General features: G+C 45.9%; 19 non-coding genes and 20 pseudogenes across 19 annotated transcripts; all 39 read left to right on the forward strand.

Moving 5' to 3' along the window:
• The first annotated feature begins 1 nt into the window (after nt 1).
• On the forward strand, nt 2-110 carry LOC138495652 (5S ribosomal RNA; annotated as a pseudogene).
• Nucleotides 111-216: 106 nt separating this feature from the next.
• On the forward strand, nt 217-335 carry LOC138497037 (5S ribosomal RNA). Its single transcript, XR_011278464.1, has one exon. It is a non-coding gene; the product is annotated as a 5S ribosomal RNA (ribosomal RNA).
• A 106-nt stretch (nt 336-441) lies between these two features.
• On the forward strand, nt 442-560 carry LOC138493860 (5S ribosomal RNA). The gene has a single exon (XR_011276844.1). It is a non-coding gene; the product is annotated as a 5S ribosomal RNA (ribosomal RNA).
• Nucleotides 561-1,035: 475 nt separating this feature from the next.
• LOC138495653 (5S ribosomal RNA) lies at nt 1,036-1,144 on the forward strand (annotated as a pseudogene).
• A 106-nt stretch (nt 1,145-1,250) lies between these two features.
• LOC138494968 (5S ribosomal RNA) lies at nt 1,251-1,366 on the forward strand (annotated as a pseudogene).
• A 106-nt stretch (nt 1,367-1,472) lies between these two features.
• LOC138494720 (5S ribosomal RNA) lies at nt 1,473-1,591 on the forward strand. Its single transcript, XR_011277545.1, has one exon. It is a non-coding gene; the product is annotated as a 5S ribosomal RNA (ribosomal RNA).
• Nucleotides 1,592-1,697: 106 nt separating this feature from the next.
• LOC138494228 (5S ribosomal RNA) lies at nt 1,698-1,816 on the forward strand. The gene has a single exon (XR_011277177.1). It is a non-coding gene; the product is annotated as a 5S ribosomal RNA (ribosomal RNA).
• Nucleotides 1,817-1,922: 106 nt separating this feature from the next.
• Nucleotides 1,923-2,031, forward strand: LOC138495027 (5S ribosomal RNA; annotated as a pseudogene).
• A 690-nt stretch (nt 2,032-2,721) lies between these two features.
• Nucleotides 2,722-2,840, forward strand: LOC138493559 (5S ribosomal RNA). Its single transcript, XR_011276571.1, has one exon. It is a non-coding gene; the product is annotated as a 5S ribosomal RNA (ribosomal RNA).
• Nucleotides 2,841-2,946: 106 nt separating this feature from the next.
• LOC138495494 (5S ribosomal RNA) lies at nt 2,947-3,055 on the forward strand (annotated as a pseudogene).
• Nucleotides 3,056-3,745: 690 nt separating this feature from the next.
• LOC138495284 (5S ribosomal RNA) lies at nt 3,746-3,854 on the forward strand (annotated as a pseudogene).
• A 690-nt stretch (nt 3,855-4,544) lies between these two features.
• LOC138494652 (5S ribosomal RNA) lies at nt 4,545-4,660 on the forward strand (annotated as a pseudogene).
• A 106-nt stretch (nt 4,661-4,766) lies between these two features.
• LOC138493528 (5S ribosomal RNA) lies at nt 4,767-4,885 on the forward strand. Its single transcript, XR_011276542.1, has one exon. It is a non-coding gene; the product is annotated as a 5S ribosomal RNA (ribosomal RNA).
• Nucleotides 4,886-4,991: 106 nt separating this feature from the next.
• On the forward strand, nt 4,992-5,100 carry LOC138494923 (5S ribosomal RNA; annotated as a pseudogene).
• Nucleotides 5,101-5,790: 690 nt separating this feature from the next.
• LOC138493561 (5S ribosomal RNA) lies at nt 5,791-5,909 on the forward strand. Its single transcript, XR_011276572.1, has one exon. It is a non-coding gene; the product is annotated as a 5S ribosomal RNA (ribosomal RNA).
• A 106-nt stretch (nt 5,910-6,015) lies between these two features.
• On the forward strand, nt 6,016-6,124 carry LOC138495495 (5S ribosomal RNA; annotated as a pseudogene).
• Nucleotides 6,125-6,814: 690 nt separating this feature from the next.
• Nucleotides 6,815-6,923, forward strand: LOC138495285 (5S ribosomal RNA; annotated as a pseudogene).
• A 690-nt stretch (nt 6,924-7,613) lies between these two features.
• On the forward strand, nt 7,614-7,729 carry LOC138494653 (5S ribosomal RNA; annotated as a pseudogene).
• A 106-nt stretch (nt 7,730-7,835) lies between these two features.
• On the forward strand, nt 7,836-7,954 carry LOC138496717 (5S ribosomal RNA). The gene has a single exon (XR_011278203.1). It is a non-coding gene; the product is annotated as a 5S ribosomal RNA (ribosomal RNA).
• Nucleotides 7,955-8,060: 106 nt separating this feature from the next.
• On the forward strand, nt 8,061-8,179 carry LOC138493671 (5S ribosomal RNA). The gene has a single exon (XR_011276672.1). It is a non-coding gene; the product is annotated as a 5S ribosomal RNA (ribosomal RNA).
• A 106-nt stretch (nt 8,180-8,285) lies between these two features.
• On the forward strand, nt 8,286-8,404 carry LOC138496967 (5S ribosomal RNA). The gene has a single exon (XR_011278401.1). It is a non-coding gene; the product is annotated as a 5S ribosomal RNA (ribosomal RNA).
• A 483-nt stretch (nt 8,405-8,887) lies between these two features.
• On the forward strand, nt 8,888-8,996 carry LOC138495609 (5S ribosomal RNA; annotated as a pseudogene).
• A 106-nt stretch (nt 8,997-9,102) lies between these two features.
• Nucleotides 9,103-9,221, forward strand: LOC138494246 (5S ribosomal RNA). The gene has a single exon (XR_011277193.1). It is a non-coding gene; the product is annotated as a 5S ribosomal RNA (ribosomal RNA).
• A 106-nt stretch (nt 9,222-9,327) lies between these two features.
• LOC138494732 (5S ribosomal RNA) lies at nt 9,328-9,446 on the forward strand. Its single transcript, XR_011277546.1, has one exon. It is a non-coding gene; the product is annotated as a 5S ribosomal RNA (ribosomal RNA).
• A 102-nt stretch (nt 9,447-9,548) lies between these two features.
• LOC138494141 (5S ribosomal RNA) lies at nt 9,549-9,667 on the forward strand. Its single transcript, XR_011277098.1, has one exon. It is a non-coding gene; the product is annotated as a 5S ribosomal RNA (ribosomal RNA).
• A 680-nt stretch (nt 9,668-10,347) lies between these two features.
• LOC138497007 (5S ribosomal RNA) lies at nt 10,348-10,466 on the forward strand. The gene has a single exon (XR_011278438.1). It is a non-coding gene; the product is annotated as a 5S ribosomal RNA (ribosomal RNA).
• Nucleotides 10,467-10,941: 475 nt separating this feature from the next.
• LOC138495793 (5S ribosomal RNA) lies at nt 10,942-11,050 on the forward strand (annotated as a pseudogene).
• A 106-nt stretch (nt 11,051-11,156) lies between these two features.
• On the forward strand, nt 11,157-11,274 carry LOC138494439 (5S ribosomal RNA). Its single transcript, XR_011277369.1, has one exon. It is a non-coding gene; the product is annotated as a 5S ribosomal RNA (ribosomal RNA).
• Nucleotides 11,275-11,380: 106 nt separating this feature from the next.
• Nucleotides 11,381-11,499, forward strand: LOC138493861 (5S ribosomal RNA). The gene has a single exon (XR_011276845.1). It is a non-coding gene; the product is annotated as a 5S ribosomal RNA (ribosomal RNA).
• A 475-nt stretch (nt 11,500-11,974) lies between these two features.
• On the forward strand, nt 11,975-12,083 carry LOC138495654 (5S ribosomal RNA; annotated as a pseudogene).
• Nucleotides 12,084-12,189: 106 nt separating this feature from the next.
• LOC138494969 (5S ribosomal RNA) lies at nt 12,190-12,305 on the forward strand (annotated as a pseudogene).
• A 106-nt stretch (nt 12,306-12,411) lies between these two features.
• Nucleotides 12,412-12,530, forward strand: LOC138494744 (5S ribosomal RNA). The gene has a single exon (XR_011277547.1). It is a non-coding gene; the product is annotated as a 5S ribosomal RNA (ribosomal RNA).
• Nucleotides 12,531-12,636: 106 nt separating this feature from the next.
• On the forward strand, nt 12,637-12,755 carry LOC138494229 (5S ribosomal RNA). Its single transcript, XR_011277178.1, has one exon. It is a non-coding gene; the product is annotated as a 5S ribosomal RNA (ribosomal RNA).
• Nucleotides 12,756-12,861: 106 nt separating this feature from the next.
• Nucleotides 12,862-12,970, forward strand: LOC138495148 (5S ribosomal RNA; annotated as a pseudogene).
• Nucleotides 12,971-13,445: 475 nt separating this feature from the next.
• On the forward strand, nt 13,446-13,554 carry LOC138495656 (5S ribosomal RNA; annotated as a pseudogene).
• A 106-nt stretch (nt 13,555-13,660) lies between these two features.
• LOC138494971 (5S ribosomal RNA) lies at nt 13,661-13,776 on the forward strand (annotated as a pseudogene).
• A 106-nt stretch (nt 13,777-13,882) lies between these two features.
• On the forward strand, nt 13,883-14,001 carry LOC138494756 (5S ribosomal RNA). Its single transcript, XR_011277548.1, has one exon. It is a non-coding gene; the product is annotated as a 5S ribosomal RNA (ribosomal RNA).
• A 106-nt stretch (nt 14,002-14,107) lies between these two features.
• Nucleotides 14,108-14,216, forward strand: LOC138494924 (5S ribosomal RNA; annotated as a pseudogene).
• Nucleotides 14,217-14,691: 475 nt separating this feature from the next.
• Nucleotides 14,692-14,800, forward strand: LOC138495794 (5S ribosomal RNA; annotated as a pseudogene).
• Nucleotides 14,801-14,806: the final 6 nt, after the last annotated feature.

A 14,806-nucleotide genomic window follows, 5' to 3' on the forward strand; every position in this document is an offset into this window, starting at 1 on the left:
ATTTTAGGGCTACACCACAATGAATGCGCCCGATCTCGGAAGCTAAGCAGTATCGGGCCTAGTTAGTACCTGGATGGGAGACCGCCTGGGAATACCAGGTGCTGTAGGCTTTTTTGTGCTCCATGTTCAGGCAGTGAGCCATTTCTCAATTGGCTTTCAAAACTGTATGGTCTAGCCAACTAGATGCTTAAAGGTACAAATCTCAGAAGGCCCAGAGCCTACGGCCACACCACACTGAATGCGCCTGATCTCGTCTGATCTCAGAAGCTAAGCAGTGTTGGGCCTAGTTAGTACCTGGATGGGAGACCGCCTGGGAATACCAGGTGCTGTAGGCTTTTTTGTGCTCCATGTTCAGGCAGTGAGCCATTTCTCAATTGGCTTTCAAAACTGCATGGTCTAGCCAACTAGATGCTTAAAGGTACAAATCTCAAAAGGCCCAGAGCCTACGGCCACACCACACTGAATGCGCCTGATCTCGTCTGATCTCAGAAGCTAAGCAGTGTCGGGCCTAGTTAGTACCTGGATGGGAGACCGCCTGGGAATACCAGGTTCTGTAGGCTTTTTTGTGCTCTATGATTAGTAATTGTGCCACTTCTCAATTTCTTTTTAAATTTGCTTATGATTCCAAAATAAATGTATCCCTTTTAATAGCGGAAATGTTGGACAACAACATGAGGGCTGGCGCTACCTATTTACATAAAATTAACATACGGGTAGTGTGTTCATGGGTAATAAATCTACCTTCACATGTAATGCAGTTCAGAGAATATTGAGTCCATAAAGAGTCTTGAAAGAAAGCCATGGTTGTGTTGGTTGTTCTCTCCAACTCCCTGCAACAGAAACAGGATGGATGGAGTAAAGTTATCCAACCAGACATAGGAGTCCTGAATGGGCCCACAAGTCTTATATATCTCGCCTGATCGAGCCTGATCGAGCGCTGATCGGGTGATGAGCGTGGTATCATGTTGCAAGTGGCTTTATGGCTTAGCTTACTAACTGTAAATGCATAAGAGTAATACTCTTAGCATTTCTCAATTTTAGGGCTACACCACAATGAATGCGCCCGATCTCGGAAGCTAAGCAGTATCGGGCCTAGTTAGTACCTGGATGGGAGACCGCCTGGGAATACCAGGTGCTGTAGGCTTTTTTGTGCTCCATGTTCAGGCAGTGAGCCATTTCTCAATTGGCTTTCAAAACTGCATGGTCTAGCCAACTAGATGCTTAAAGGTACAAATCTCAGAAGGCCCAGAACCCACGGCCACACCACACTGAATGCGCCTGATCTCTGATCTCAGAAGCTAAGCAGTGTCGGGCCTAGTTAGTACCTGGATGGGAGACTGCCTGGGAATACCAGGTGCTGTAGGCTTTTTTGTGCTCCATGTTCAGGCAGTGAGCCATTTCTCAATTGGCTTTCAAAACTGCATGGTCTAGCCAACTAGATGCTTAAAGGTACAAATCTCAGAAGGCCCAGAGCCTACGGCCACACCACACTGAATGCGCCTGATCTCGTCTGATCTCAGAAGCTAAGCAGTGTCGGGCCTAGTTAGTACCTGGATGGGAGACCGCCTGGGAATACCAGGTGCTGTAGGCTTTTTTGTGCTCCATGTTCAGGCAGTGAGCCATTTCTCAATTGGCTTTCAAAACTGCATGGTCTAGCCAACTAGATGCTTAAAGGTACAAATCTCAGAAGACCCAGAGCCTACGGCCAGACCACACTGAATGTGCCTGATCTCGTCTGATCTCAGAAGCTAAGCAGTTTCGGGCCTAGTTAGTACCTGGATGGGAGACCGCCTGGGAATACCAGGTGCTGTAGGCTTTTTTGTGCTCCATGTTCAGGCAGTGAGCCATTTCTCAATTGGCTTTCAAAACTGCATGGTCTAGCCAACTAGATGCTTAAAGGTACAAATCTCAGAAGGCCCAGAGCCTACGGCCACACCACACTGAATGTGCCTGATCTCAGAAGCTAAGCAGTGCCGGGCCTAGTTAGTACCTGGATGGGAGACCGCCTGGGAATACCAGGTGCTGTAGGCTTTTTTGTGCTCTATGATTAGTAATTGTGCCACTTCTCAATTTCTTTTTAAATTTGCTTATGATTCCAAAATAAATGTATCCCTTTTAATAGCGGAAATGTTGGACAACAACATGAGGGCTGGCGCTACCTATTTACATAAAATTAACATACGGGTAGTGTGTTCATGGGTAATAAATCTACCTTCACATGTAATGCAGTTCAGAGAATATTGAGTCCATAAAGAGTCTTGAAAGAAAGCCATGGTTGTGTTGGTTGTTCTCTCCAACTCCCTGCAACAGAAACAGGATGGATGGAGTAAAGTTATCCAACCAGACATAGGAGTCCTGAATGGGCCCACAAGTCTTATATATCTCGCCTGATCGAGCCTGATCGAGCGCTGATCGGGTGATGAGCGTGGTATCATGTTGCAAGTGGCTTTATGGCTTAGCTTACTAACTGTAAATGCATAAGAGTAATACTCTTAGCATTTCTCAATTTTAGGGCTACACCACAATGAATGGGCCCGATCTCGGAAGCTAAGCAGTTTCGGGCCTAGTTAGTACCTGGATGGGAGACCGCCTGGGAATACCAGGTGCTGTAGGCTTTTTTGTGCTCCATGTTCAGGCAGTGAGCCATTTCTCAATTGGCTTTCAAAACTGCATGGTCTAGCCAACTAGATGCTTAAAGGTACAAATCTCAGAAGGCCCAGAGCCTACGGCCACACCACACTGAATGCGCCTGATCTTGTCTGATCTCAGAAGCTAAGCAGTGTTGGGCCTAGTTAGTACCTGGATGGGAGACCGCCTGGGAATACCAGGTGCTGTAGGCTTTTTTGTGCTCCATGTTCAGGCAGTGAGCCATTTCTCAATTGGCTTTCAAAACTGCATGGTCTAGCCAACTAGATGCTTAAAGGTACAAATCTCAGAAGGCCCAGAGCCTACGGCCACACCACACTGAATGCGTCTGATCTCAGAAGCTAAGCAGTATCGGGCCTAGTTAGTACCTGGATGGGAGACCGCCTGGGAATACCAGGTTCTGTAGGCTTTTTTGTGCTCTATGATTAGTAATTGTGCCACTTCTCAATTTCTTTTTAAATTTGCTTATGATTCCAAAATAAATGTATCCCTTTTAATAGCGGAAATGTTGGACAACAACATGAGGGCTGGCGCTACCTATTTACATAAAATTAACATACGGGTAGTGTGTTCATGGGTAATAAATCTACCTTCACATGTAATGCAGTTCAGAGAATATTGAGTCCATAAAGAGTCTTGAAAGAAAGCCATGGTTGTGTTGGTTGTTCTCTCCAACTCCCTGCAACAGAAACAGGATGGATGGAGTAAAGTTATCCAACCAGACATAGGAGTCCTGAATGGGCCCACAAGTCTTATATATCTCGCCTGATCGAGCCTGATCCAGCGCTGATCGGGTGATGAGCGTGGTATCATGTTGCAAGTGGCTTTATGGCTTAGCTTACTAACTGTAAATGCAAAAGAGTAATACTCTTAGCATTTCTCAATTTTAGGGTTACACCACAATGAATGCGCCCGATCTCGGAAGCTAAGCAGTTTCGGGCCTAGTTAGTACCTGGATGGGAGACCGCCTGGGAATACCAGGTGCTGTAGGCTTTTTTGTGCTCCATGTTCAGGCAGTGAGCCATTTCTCAATTGACTTTCAAAACTGCATGGTCTAGCCAACTAGATGCTTAAAGGTACAAATCTCAGAAGGCCCAGAGCCTACGGCCACACCACACTGAATGCGTCTGATCTCAGAAGCTAAGCAGTGTCGGGCCTAGTTAGTACCTGGATGGGAGACCGCCTGGGAATACCAGGTTCTGTAGGCTTTTTTGTGCTCTATGATTAGTAATTGTGCCACTTCTCAATTTCTTTTTAAATTTGCTTATGATTCCAAAATAAATGTATCCCTTTTAATAGCGGAAATGTTGGACAACAACATGAGGGCTGGCGCTACCTATTTACATAAAATTAACATACGGGTAGTGTGTTCATGGGTAATAAATCTACCTTCACATGTAATGCAGTTCAGAGAATATTGAGTCCATAAAGAGTCTTGAAAGAAAGCCATGGTTGTGTTGGTTGTTCTCTCCAACTCCCTGCAACAGAAACAGGATGGATGGAGTAAAGTTATCCAACCAGACATAGGAGTCCTGAATGGGCCCACAAGTCTTATATATCTCGCCTGATCGAGCCTGATCGAGCGCTGATCGGGTGATGAGCGTGGTATCATGTTGCAAGTGGCTTTATGGCTTAGCTTACTAACTGTAAATGCATAAGAGTAATACTCTTAGCATTTCTCAATTTTAGGGCTACACCACAATGAATGCGCCCGATCTCGGAAGCTAAGCAGTATCGGGCCTAGTTACTACCTGGATGGGAGACCGCCTGGGAATACCAGGTGCTGTAGGCTTTTTTGTGCTCCATGTTCAGGCAGTGAGCCATTTCTCAATTGGCTTTCAAAACTGCATGGTCTAGCCAACTAGATGCTTAAAGGTACAAATCTCAGAAGGCCCAGAGCCCACGGCCACACCACACTGAATGCGCCTGATCTCTGATCTCAGAAGCTAAGCAGTGTCGGGCCTAGTTAGTACCTGGATGGGAGACCGCCTGGGAATACCAGGTGCTGTAGGCTTTTTTGTGCTCCATGTTCAGGCAGTGAGCCATTTCTCAATTGGCTTTCAAAACTGCATGGTCTAGCCAACTAGATGCTTAAAGGTACAAATCTCAGAAGGCCCAGAGCCTACGGCCAGACCACACTGAATGTGCCTGATCTCGTCTGATCTCAGAAGCTAAGCAGTGTCGGGCCTAGTTAGTACCTGGATGGGAGACCGCCTGGGAATACCAGGTGCTGTAGGCTTTTTTGTGCTCCATGTTCAGGCAGTGAGCCATTTCTCAATTGGCTTTCAAAACTGCATGGTCTAGCCAACTAGATGCTTAAAGGTACAAATCTCAGAAGGCCCAGAGCCTACGGCCACACCACACTGAATGTGCCTGATCTCAGAAGCTAAGCAGTGTCGGGCCTAGTTAGTACCTGGATGGGAGACCGCCTGGGAATACCAGGTGCTGTAGGCTTTTTTGTGCTCTATGATTAGTAATTGTGCCACTTCTCAATTTCTTTTTAAATTTGCTTATGATTCCAAAATAAATGTATCCCTTTTAATAGCGGAAATGTTGGACAACAACATGAGGGCTGGCGCTAGCTATTTACATAAAATTAACATACGGGTAGTGTGTTCATGGGTAATAAATCTACCTTCACATGTAATGCAGTTCAGAGAATATTGAGTCCATAAAGAGTCTTGAAAGAAAGCCATGGTTGTGTTGGTTGTTCTCTCCAACTCCCTGCAACAGAAACAGGATGGATGGAGTAAAGTTATCCAACCAGACATAGGAGTCCTGAATGGGCCCACAAGTCTTATATATCTCGCCTGATCGAGCCTGATCGAGCGCTGATCGGGTGATGAGCGTGGTATCATGTTGCAAGTGGCTTTATGGCTTAGCTTACTAACTGTAAATGCATAAGAGTAATACTCTTAGCATTTCTCAATTTTAGGGCTACACCACAATGAATGGGCCCGATCTCGGAAGCTAAGCAGTTTCGGGCCTAGTTAGTACCTGGATGGGAGACCGCCTGGGAATACCAGGTGCTGTAGGCTTTTTTGTGCTCCATGTTCAGGCAGTGAGCCATTTCTCAATTGGCTTTCAAAACTGCATGGTCTAGCCAACTAGATGCTTAAAGGTACAAATCTCAGAAGGCCCAGAGCCTACGGCCACACCACACTGAATGCGCCTGATCTTGTCTGATCTCAGAAGCTAAGCAGTGTTGGGCCTAGTTAGTACCTGGATGGGAGACCGCCTGGGAATACCAGGTGCTGTAGGCTTTTTTGTGCTCCATGTTCAGGCAGTGAGCCATTTCTCAATTGGCTTTCAAAACTGCATGGTCTAGCCAACTAGATGCTTAAAGGTACAAATCTCAGAAGGCCCAGAGCCTACGGCCACACCACACTGAATGCGTCTGATCTCAGAAGCTAAGCAGTATCGGGCCTAGTTAGTACCTGGATGGGAGACCGCCTGGGAATACCAGGTTCTGTAGGCTTTTTTGTGCTCTATGATTAGTAATTGTGCCACTTCTCAATTTCTTTTTAAATTTGCTTATGATTCCAAAATAAATGTATCCCTTTTAATAGCGGAAATGTTGGACAACAACATGAGGGCTGGCGCTACCTATTTACATAAAATTAACATACGGGTAGTGTGTTCATGGGTAATAAATCTACCTTCACATGTAATGCAGTTCAGAGAATATTGAGTCCATAAAGAGTCTTGAAAGAAAGCCATGGTTGTGTTGGTTGTTCTCTCCAACTCCCTGCAACAGAAACAGGATGGATGGAGTAAAGTTATCCAACCAGACATAGGAGTCCTGAATGGGCCCACAAGTCTTATATATCTCGCCTGATCGAGCCTGATCCAGCGCTGATCGGGTGATGAGCGTGGTATCATGTTGCAAGTGGCTTTATGGCTTAGCTTACTAACTGTAAATGCAAAAGAGTAATACTCTTAGCATTTCTCAATTTTAGGGTTACACCACAATGAATGCGCCCGATCTCGGAAGCTAAGCAGTTTCGGGCCTAGTTAGTACCTGGATGGGAGACCGCCTGGGAATACCAGGTGCTGTAGGCTTTTTTGTGCTCCATGTTCAGGCAGTGAGCCATTTCTCAATTGACTTTCAAAACTGCATGGTCTAGCCAACTAGATGCTTAAAGGTACAAATCTCAGAAGGCCCAGAGCCTACGGCCACACCACACTGAATGCGTCTGATCTCAGAAGCTAAGCAGTGTCGGGCCTAGTTAGTACCTGGATGGGAGACCGCCTGGGAATACCAGGTTCTGTAGGCTTTTTTGTGCTCTATGATTAGTAATTGTGCCACTTCTCAATTTCTTTTTAAATTTGCTTATGATTCCAAAATAAATGTATCCCTTTTAATAGCGGAAATGTTGGACAACAACATGAGGGCTGGCGCTACCTATTTACATAAAATTAACATACGGGTAGTGTGTTCATGGGTAATAAATCTACCTTCAAATGTAATGCAGTTCAGAGAATATTGAGTCCATAAAGAGTCTTGAAAGAAAGCCATGGTTGTGTTGGTTGTTCTCTCCAACTCCCTGCAACAGAAACAGGATGGATGGAGTAAAGTTATCCAACCAGACATAGGAGTCCTGAATGGGGCCACAAGTCTTATATATCTCGCCTGATCGAGCCTGATCGAGCGCTGATCGGGTGATGAGCATGGTATCATGTTGCAAGTGGCTTTATGGCTTAGCTTACTAACTGTAAATGCATAAGAGTAATACTCTTAGCATTTCTCAATTTTAGGGCTACACCACAATGAATGCGCCCGATCTCGGAAGCTAAGCAGTTTCTGGCCTAGTTACTACCTGGATGGGAGACCGCCTGGGAATACCAGGTGCTGTAGGCTTTTTTGTGCTCCATGTTCAGGCAGTGAGCCATTTCTCAATTGGCTTTCAAAACTGCATGGTCTAGCCAACTAGATGCTTAAATGTACAAATCTCAGAAGGCCCAGAGCCCACGGCCACACCACACTGAATGCGCCTGATCTCTGATCTCAGAAGCTAAGCAGTGTCGGGCCTAGTTAGTACCTGGATGGGAGACCGCCTGGGAATACCAGGTGCTGTAGGCTTTTTTGTGCTCCATGTTCAGGCAGTGAGCCATTTCTCAATTGGCTTTCAAAACTGCATGGTCTAGCCAACTAGATGCTTAAAGGTACAAATCTCAGAAGGCCCAGAGCCTACGGCCAAACCACACTGAATGCGCCTGATCTCGTCTGATCTCAGAAGCTAAGCAGTGTCGGGCCTAGTTAGTACCTGGATGGGAGACCGCCTGGGAATACCAGGTGCTGTAGGCTTTTTTGTGCTCCATGTTCAGGCAGTGAGCCATTTCTCAATTGGCTTTCAAAACTGCATGGTCTAGCCAACTAGATGCTTAAAGGTACAAATCTCAGAAGGCCCAGAGCCTACGGCCAGACCACACTGAATGCGCCTGATCTCGTCTGATCTCAGAAGCTAAGCAGTGTCGGGCCTAGTTAGTACCTGGATGGGAGACTGCCTGGGAATACCAGGTGCTGTAGGCTTTTTTGTGCTCCATGTTCAGGCAGTGAGCCATTTCTCAATTGGCTTTCAAAACTGCATGGTCTAGCCAACTAGATGCTTAAAGGTACAAATCTCAGAAGGCCCAGAGCCTACGGCCAGACCACACTGAATGCGCCTGATCTCGTCTGATCTCAGAAGCTAAGCAGTGTCGGGCCTAGTTAGTACCTGGATGGGAGACCGCCTGGGAATACCAGGTGCTGTAGGCTTTTTTGTGCTCTATGATTAGTAATTGTGCCACTTCTCAATTTCTTTTTAAATTTGCTTATGATTCCAAAATAAATGTATCCCTTTTAATAGCGGAAATGTTGGACAACAACATGAGGGCTGGCGCTACCTATTTACATAAAATTAACATACGGGTAGTGTGTTCATGGGTAATAAATCTACCTTCACATGTAATGCAGTAATGCAGTTCAGAGAATATTGAGTCCATAAAGAGTCTTGAAAGAAAGCCATGGTTGTGTTGGTTGTTCTCTCCAACTCCCTGCAACAGAAACAGGATGGATGGAGTAAAGTTATCCAACCAGACATAGGAGTCCTGAATGGGCCCACAAGTCTTATATATCTCGCCTGATCGAGCCTGATCGAGCGCTGATCGGGTGATGAGCGTGGTATCATGTTGCAAGTGGCTTTATGGTTTAGCTTACTAACTGTAAATGCAAAAGAGTAATACTCTTAGCATTTCTCAATTTTAGGGCTACACCACAATGAATGCGCCCGATCTCGGAAGCTAAGCAGTTTTGGGCCTAGTTAGTACCTGGATGGGAGACCGCCTGGGAATACCAGGTGCTGTAGGCTTTTTTGTGCTCCATGTTCAGGCAGTGAGCCATTTCTCAATTGGCTTTCAAAACTGCATGGTCTAGCCAACTAGATGCTTAAAGGTACAAATCTCAGAAAGCCCAGAGCCTACGGCCACACCACACTGAATGCGCCTGATCTCGTCTGATCTCAGAAGCTAATCAGTGTCAGGCCTAGTTAGTACCTGGATGGGAGACCGCCTGGGAATACCAGGTGCTGTAGGCTTTTTTGTGCTCCATGTTCAGGCAGTGAGCCATTTCTCAATTGGCTTTCAAAACTGCATGTTCTAGCCAACTAGATGCTTAAAGGTACAAATCTCAGAAGGCCCAGAGCCTACGGCCACACCACACTGAATGCGCCTGATCTCGTCTGATCTCAGAAGCTAAGCAGTGTCGGGCCTAGTTAGTACCTGGATGGGAGACCGCCTGGGAATACCAGGTGCTGTAGGCTTTTTTGTGCTCCATGTTCAGGCAGTGAGCCATTTCTCAATTGGCTTTCAAAACTGCATGGTCTAGCCAACTAGATGCTTAAAGGAATCTCAGAAGGCCCAGAGCCTACGGCCACACCACACTGAATGCGCCTGATCTCGTCTGATTTCAGAAGCTAAGCAGTGTCGGGCCTAGTTAGTACCTGGATGGGAGACTGCCTGGGAATACCAGGTGCTGTAGGCTTTTTTGTGCTCTATGATTAGTAATTGTGCCACTTCTCAATTTCTTTTTAAATTTGCTTATGATTCCAAAATAAATGTATCCCTTTTACTAGCGGAAATGTTGGACAACAACATGAGGGCTGGCGCTACCTATTTACATAAAATTAACATACGGGTAGTGTGTTCATGGGTAATAAATCTACCTTCACATGTAATGCAGTTCAGAGAATATTGAGTCCATAAAGAGTCTTGAAAGAAAGCCATGGTTGTGTTGGTTGTTCTCTCCAACTCCCTGCAACAGAAACAGGATGGATGGAGTAAAGTTATCCTACCAGACATAGGAGTCCTGAATGGGCCCACAAGTCTTATATATCTCGCCTGATCGAGCGCTGATCGGGTGATGAGCGTGGTATCATGTTGCAAGTGGCTTTATGGCTTAGCTTACTAACTGTAAATGCATAAGAGTAATACTCTTAGCATTTCTCAATTTTAGGGCTACACCACAATGAATGCGCCCGATCTCGGAAGCTAAGCAGTTTCGGGCCTAGTTAGTACCTGGATGGGAGACTGCCTGGGAATACCAGGTGCTGTAGGCTTTTTTGTGCTCCATGTTCAGGCAGTGAGCCATTTCTCAATTGGCTTTCAAAACTGCATGGTCTAGCCAACTAGATGCTTAAAGGTACAAATCTCAGAAGGCCCAGAGCTTACGGCCACACCACACTGAATGCGCCTGATCTCGTCTGATCTCAGAAGCTAAGCAGTGTTGGGCCTAGTTAGTACCTGGATGGGAGACCGCCTGGGAATACCAGGTGCTGTAGGCTTTTTTGTGCTCTATGATTAGTAATTGTGCCACTTCTCAATTTCTTTTTAAATTTGCTTATGATTCCAAAATAAATGTATCCCTTTTAATAGCGGAAATGTTGGACAACAACATGAGGGCTGGCGCTACCTATTTACATAAAATTAACATACGGGTAGTGTGTTCATGGGTAATAAATCTACCTTCACATGTAATGCAGTTCAGAGAATATTGAGTCCATAAAGAGTCTTGAAAGAAAGCCATGGTTGTGTTGGTTGTTCTCTCCAACTCGCTGCAACAGAAACAGGATGGATGGAGTAAAGTTATCCAACCAGACATAGGAGTCCTGAATGGGCCCACAAGTCTTATATATCTCGCCTGATCGAGCCTGATCCAGCGCTGATCGGGTGATGAGCGTGGTATCATGTTGCAAGTGGCTTTATGGCTTAGCTTACTAACTGTAAATGCAAAAGAGTAATACTCTTAGCATTTCTCAATTTTAGGGCTACACCACAATGAATGCGCCCGATCTCGGAAGCTAAGCAGTTTCGGGCCTAGTTAGTACCTGGATGGGAGACCGCCTGGGAATACCAGGTGCTGTAGGCTTTTTTGTGCTCCATGTTCAGGCAGTGAGCCATTTCTCAATTGGCTTTCAAAACTGCATGGTCTAGCCAACTAGATGCTTAAAGGTACAAATCTCAGAAGGCCCAGAGCCTACGCCACACCACACTGAATGCGCCTGATCTCGTCTGATCTCAGAAGCTAAGCAGTGTCGGGCCTAGTTAGTACCTGGATGGGAGACCGCCTGGGAATACCAGGTGCTGTAGGCTTTTTTGTGCTCCATGTTCAGGCAGTGAGCCATTTCTCAATTGGCTTTCAAAACTGCATGGTCTAGCCAACTAGATGCTTAAAGGTACAAATCTCAGAAGGCCCAGAGCCTACGGCCACACCACACTGAATGCGCCTGATCTCGTCTGATCTCAGAAGCTAAGCAGTGTCGGGCCTAGTTAGTACCTGGATGGGAGACCGCCTGGGAATACCAGGTTCTGTAGGCTTTTTTGTGCTCTATGATTAGTAATTGTGCCACTTCTCAATTTCTTTTTAAATTTGCTTATGATTCCAAAATAAATGTATCCCTTTTAATAGCGGAAATGTTGGACAACAACATGAGGGCTGGCGCTACCTATTTACATAAAATTAACATACGGGTAGTGTGTTCATGGGTAATAAATCTACCTTCACATGTAATGCAGTTCAGAGAATATTGAGTCCATAAAGAGTCTTGAAAGAAAGCCATGGTTGTGTTGGTTGTTCTCTCCAACTCCCTGCAACAGAAACAGGATGGATGGAGTAAAGTTATCCAACCAGACATAGGAGTCCTGAATGGGCCCACAAGTCTTATATATCTCGCCTGATCGAGCCTGATCGAGCGCTGATCGGGTGATGAGCGTGGTATCATGTTGCAAGTGGCTTTATGGCTTAGCTTACTAACTGTAAATGCATAAGAGTAATACTCTTAGCATTTCTCAATTTTAGGGCTACACCACAATGAATGCGCCCGATCTCGGAAGCTAAGCAGTATCGGGCCTAGTTAGTACCTGGATGGGAGACCGCCTGGGAATACCAGGTGCTGTAGGCTTTTTTGTGCTCCATGTTCAGGCAGTGAGCCATTTCTCAATTGGCTTTCAAAACTGCATGGTCTAGCCAACTAGATGCTTAAAGGTACAAATCTCAGAAGGCCCAGAACCCACGGCCACACCACACTGAATGCGCCTGATCTCTGATCTCAGAAGCTAAGCAGTGTCGGGCCTAGTTAGTACCTGGATGGGAGACTGCCTGGGAATACCAGGTGCTGTAGGCTTTTTTGTGCTCCATGTTCAGGCAGTGAGCCATTTCTCAATTGGCTTTCAAAACTGCATGGTCTAGCCAACTAGATGCTTAAAGGTACAAATCTCAGAAGGCCCAGAGCCTACGGCCACACCACACTGAATGCGCCTGATCTCGTCTGATCTCAGAAGCTAAGCAGTGTCGGGCCTAGTTAGTACCTGGATGGGAGACCGCCTGGGAATACCAGGTGCTGTAGGCTTTTTTGTGCTCCATGTTCAGGCAGTGAGCCATTTCTCAATTGGCTTTCAAAACTGCATGGTCTAGCCAACTAGATGCTTAAAGGTACAAATCTCAGAAGACCCAGAGCCTACGGCCAGACCACACTGAATGTGCCTGATCTCGTCTGATCTCAGAAGCTAAGCAGTTTCGGGCCTAGTTAGTACCTGGATGGGAGACCGCCTGGGAATACCAGGTGCTGTAGGCTTTTTTGTGCTCCATGTTCAGGCAGTGAGCCATTTCTCAATTGGCTTTCAAAACTGCATGGTCTAGCCAACTAGATGCTTAAAGGTACAAATCTCAGAAGGCCCAGAGCCTACGGCCGCACCACACTGAATGTGCCTGATCTCAGAAGCTAAGCAGTGTCGGGCCTAGTTAGTACCTGGATGGGAGACCGCCTGGGAATACCAGGTGCTGTAGGCTTTTTTGTGCTCTATGATTAGTAATTGTGCCACTTCTCAATTTCTTTTTAAATTTGCTTATGATTCCAAAATAAATGTATCCCTTTTAATAGCGGAAATGTTGGACAACAACATGAGGGCTGGCGCTACCTATTTACATAAAATTAACATACGGGTAGTGTGTTCATGGGTAATAAATCTACCTTCACATGTAATGCAGTTCAGAGAATTTTGAGTCCATAAAGAGTCTTGAAAGAAAGCCATGGTTGTGTTGGTTGTTCTCTCCAACTCCCTGCAACAGAAACAGGACGGATGGAGTAAAGTTATCCAACCAGACATAGGAGTCCTGAATGGGCCCACAAGTCTTATATATCTCGCCTGATCGAGCCTGATCGAGCGCTGATCGGGTGATGAGCGTGGTATCATGTTGCAAGTGGCTTTATGGCTTAGCTTACTAACTGTAAATGCATAAGAGTAATACTCTTAGCATTTCTCAATTTTAGGGCTACACCACAATGAATGCGCCCGATCTCGGAAGCTAAGCAGTATCGGGCCTAGTTAGTACCTGGATGGGAGACCGCCTGGGAATACCAGGTGCTGTAGGCTTTTTTGTGCTCCATGTTCAGGCAGTGAGCCATTTCTCAATTGGCTTTCAAAACTGCATGGTCTAGCCAACTAGATGCTTAAAGGTACAAATCTCAGAAGGCCCAGAACCCACGGCCACACCACACTGAATGCGCCTGATCTCTGATCTCAGAAGCTAAGCAGTGTCGGGCCTAGTTAGTACCTGGATGGGAGACTGCCTGGGAATACCAGGTGCTGTAGGCTTTTTTGTGCTCCATGTTCAGGCAGTGAGCCATTTCTCAATTGGCTTTCAAAACTGCATGGTCTAGCCAACTAGATGCTTAAAGGTACAAATCTCAGAAGGCCCAGAGCCTACGGCCACACCACACTGAATGCGCCTGATCTCGTCTGATCTCAGAAGCTAAGCAGTGTCGGGCCTAGTTAGTACCTGGATGGGAGACCGCCTGGGAATACCAGGTGCTGTAGGCTTTTTTGTGCTCCATGTTCAGGCAGTGAGCCATTTCTCAATTGGCTTTCAAAACTGCATGGTCTAGCCAACTAGATGCTTAAAGGTACAAATCTCAGAAGGCCCAGAGCCTACGGCCACACCACACTGAATGTGCCTGATCTCAGAAGCTAAGCAGTGTCGGGCCTAGTTAGTACCTGGATGGGAGACCGCCTGGGAATACCAGGTGCTGTAGGCTTTTTTGTGCTCTATGATTAGTAATTGTGCCACTTCTCAATTTCTTTTTAAATTTGCTTATGATTCCAAAATAAATGTATCCCTTTTAATAGCGGAAATGTTGGACAACAACATGAGGGCTGGCGCTACCTATTTACATAAAATTAACATACGGGTAGTGTGTTCATGGGTAATAAATCTACCTTCACATGTAATGCAGTTCAGAGAATATTGAGTCCATAAAGAGTCTTGAAAGAAAGCCATGGTTGTGTTGGTTGTTCTCTCCAACTCCCTGCAACAGAAACAGGATGGATGGAGTAAAGTTATCCAACCAGACATAGGAGTCCTGAATGGGCCCACAAGTCTTATATATCTCGCCTGATCGAGCCTGATCGAGCGCTGATCGGGTGATGAGCATGGTATCATGTTGCAGGTGGCTTTATGGCTTAGCTTACTAACTGTAAATGCATAAGAGTAATACTCTTAGCATTTCTCAATTTTAGGGCTACACCACAATGAATGCGCCCGATCTCGGAAGCTAAGCAGTTTCGGGCCTAGTTAGTACCTGGATGGGAGACCGCCTGGGAATACCAGGTGCTGTAGGCTTTTTTG

The sequence above is a fragment of the Ambystoma mexicanum genome, chromosome 10 (genome assembly GCF_040938575.1).
Source record: "Ambystoma mexicanum isolate Mex_15411 chromosome 10, UKY_AmexF1_1, whole genome shotgun sequence".
Lineage (NCBI taxonomy): Eukaryota > Metazoa > Chordata > Amphibia > Caudata > Ambystomatidae > Ambystoma > Ambystoma mexicanum.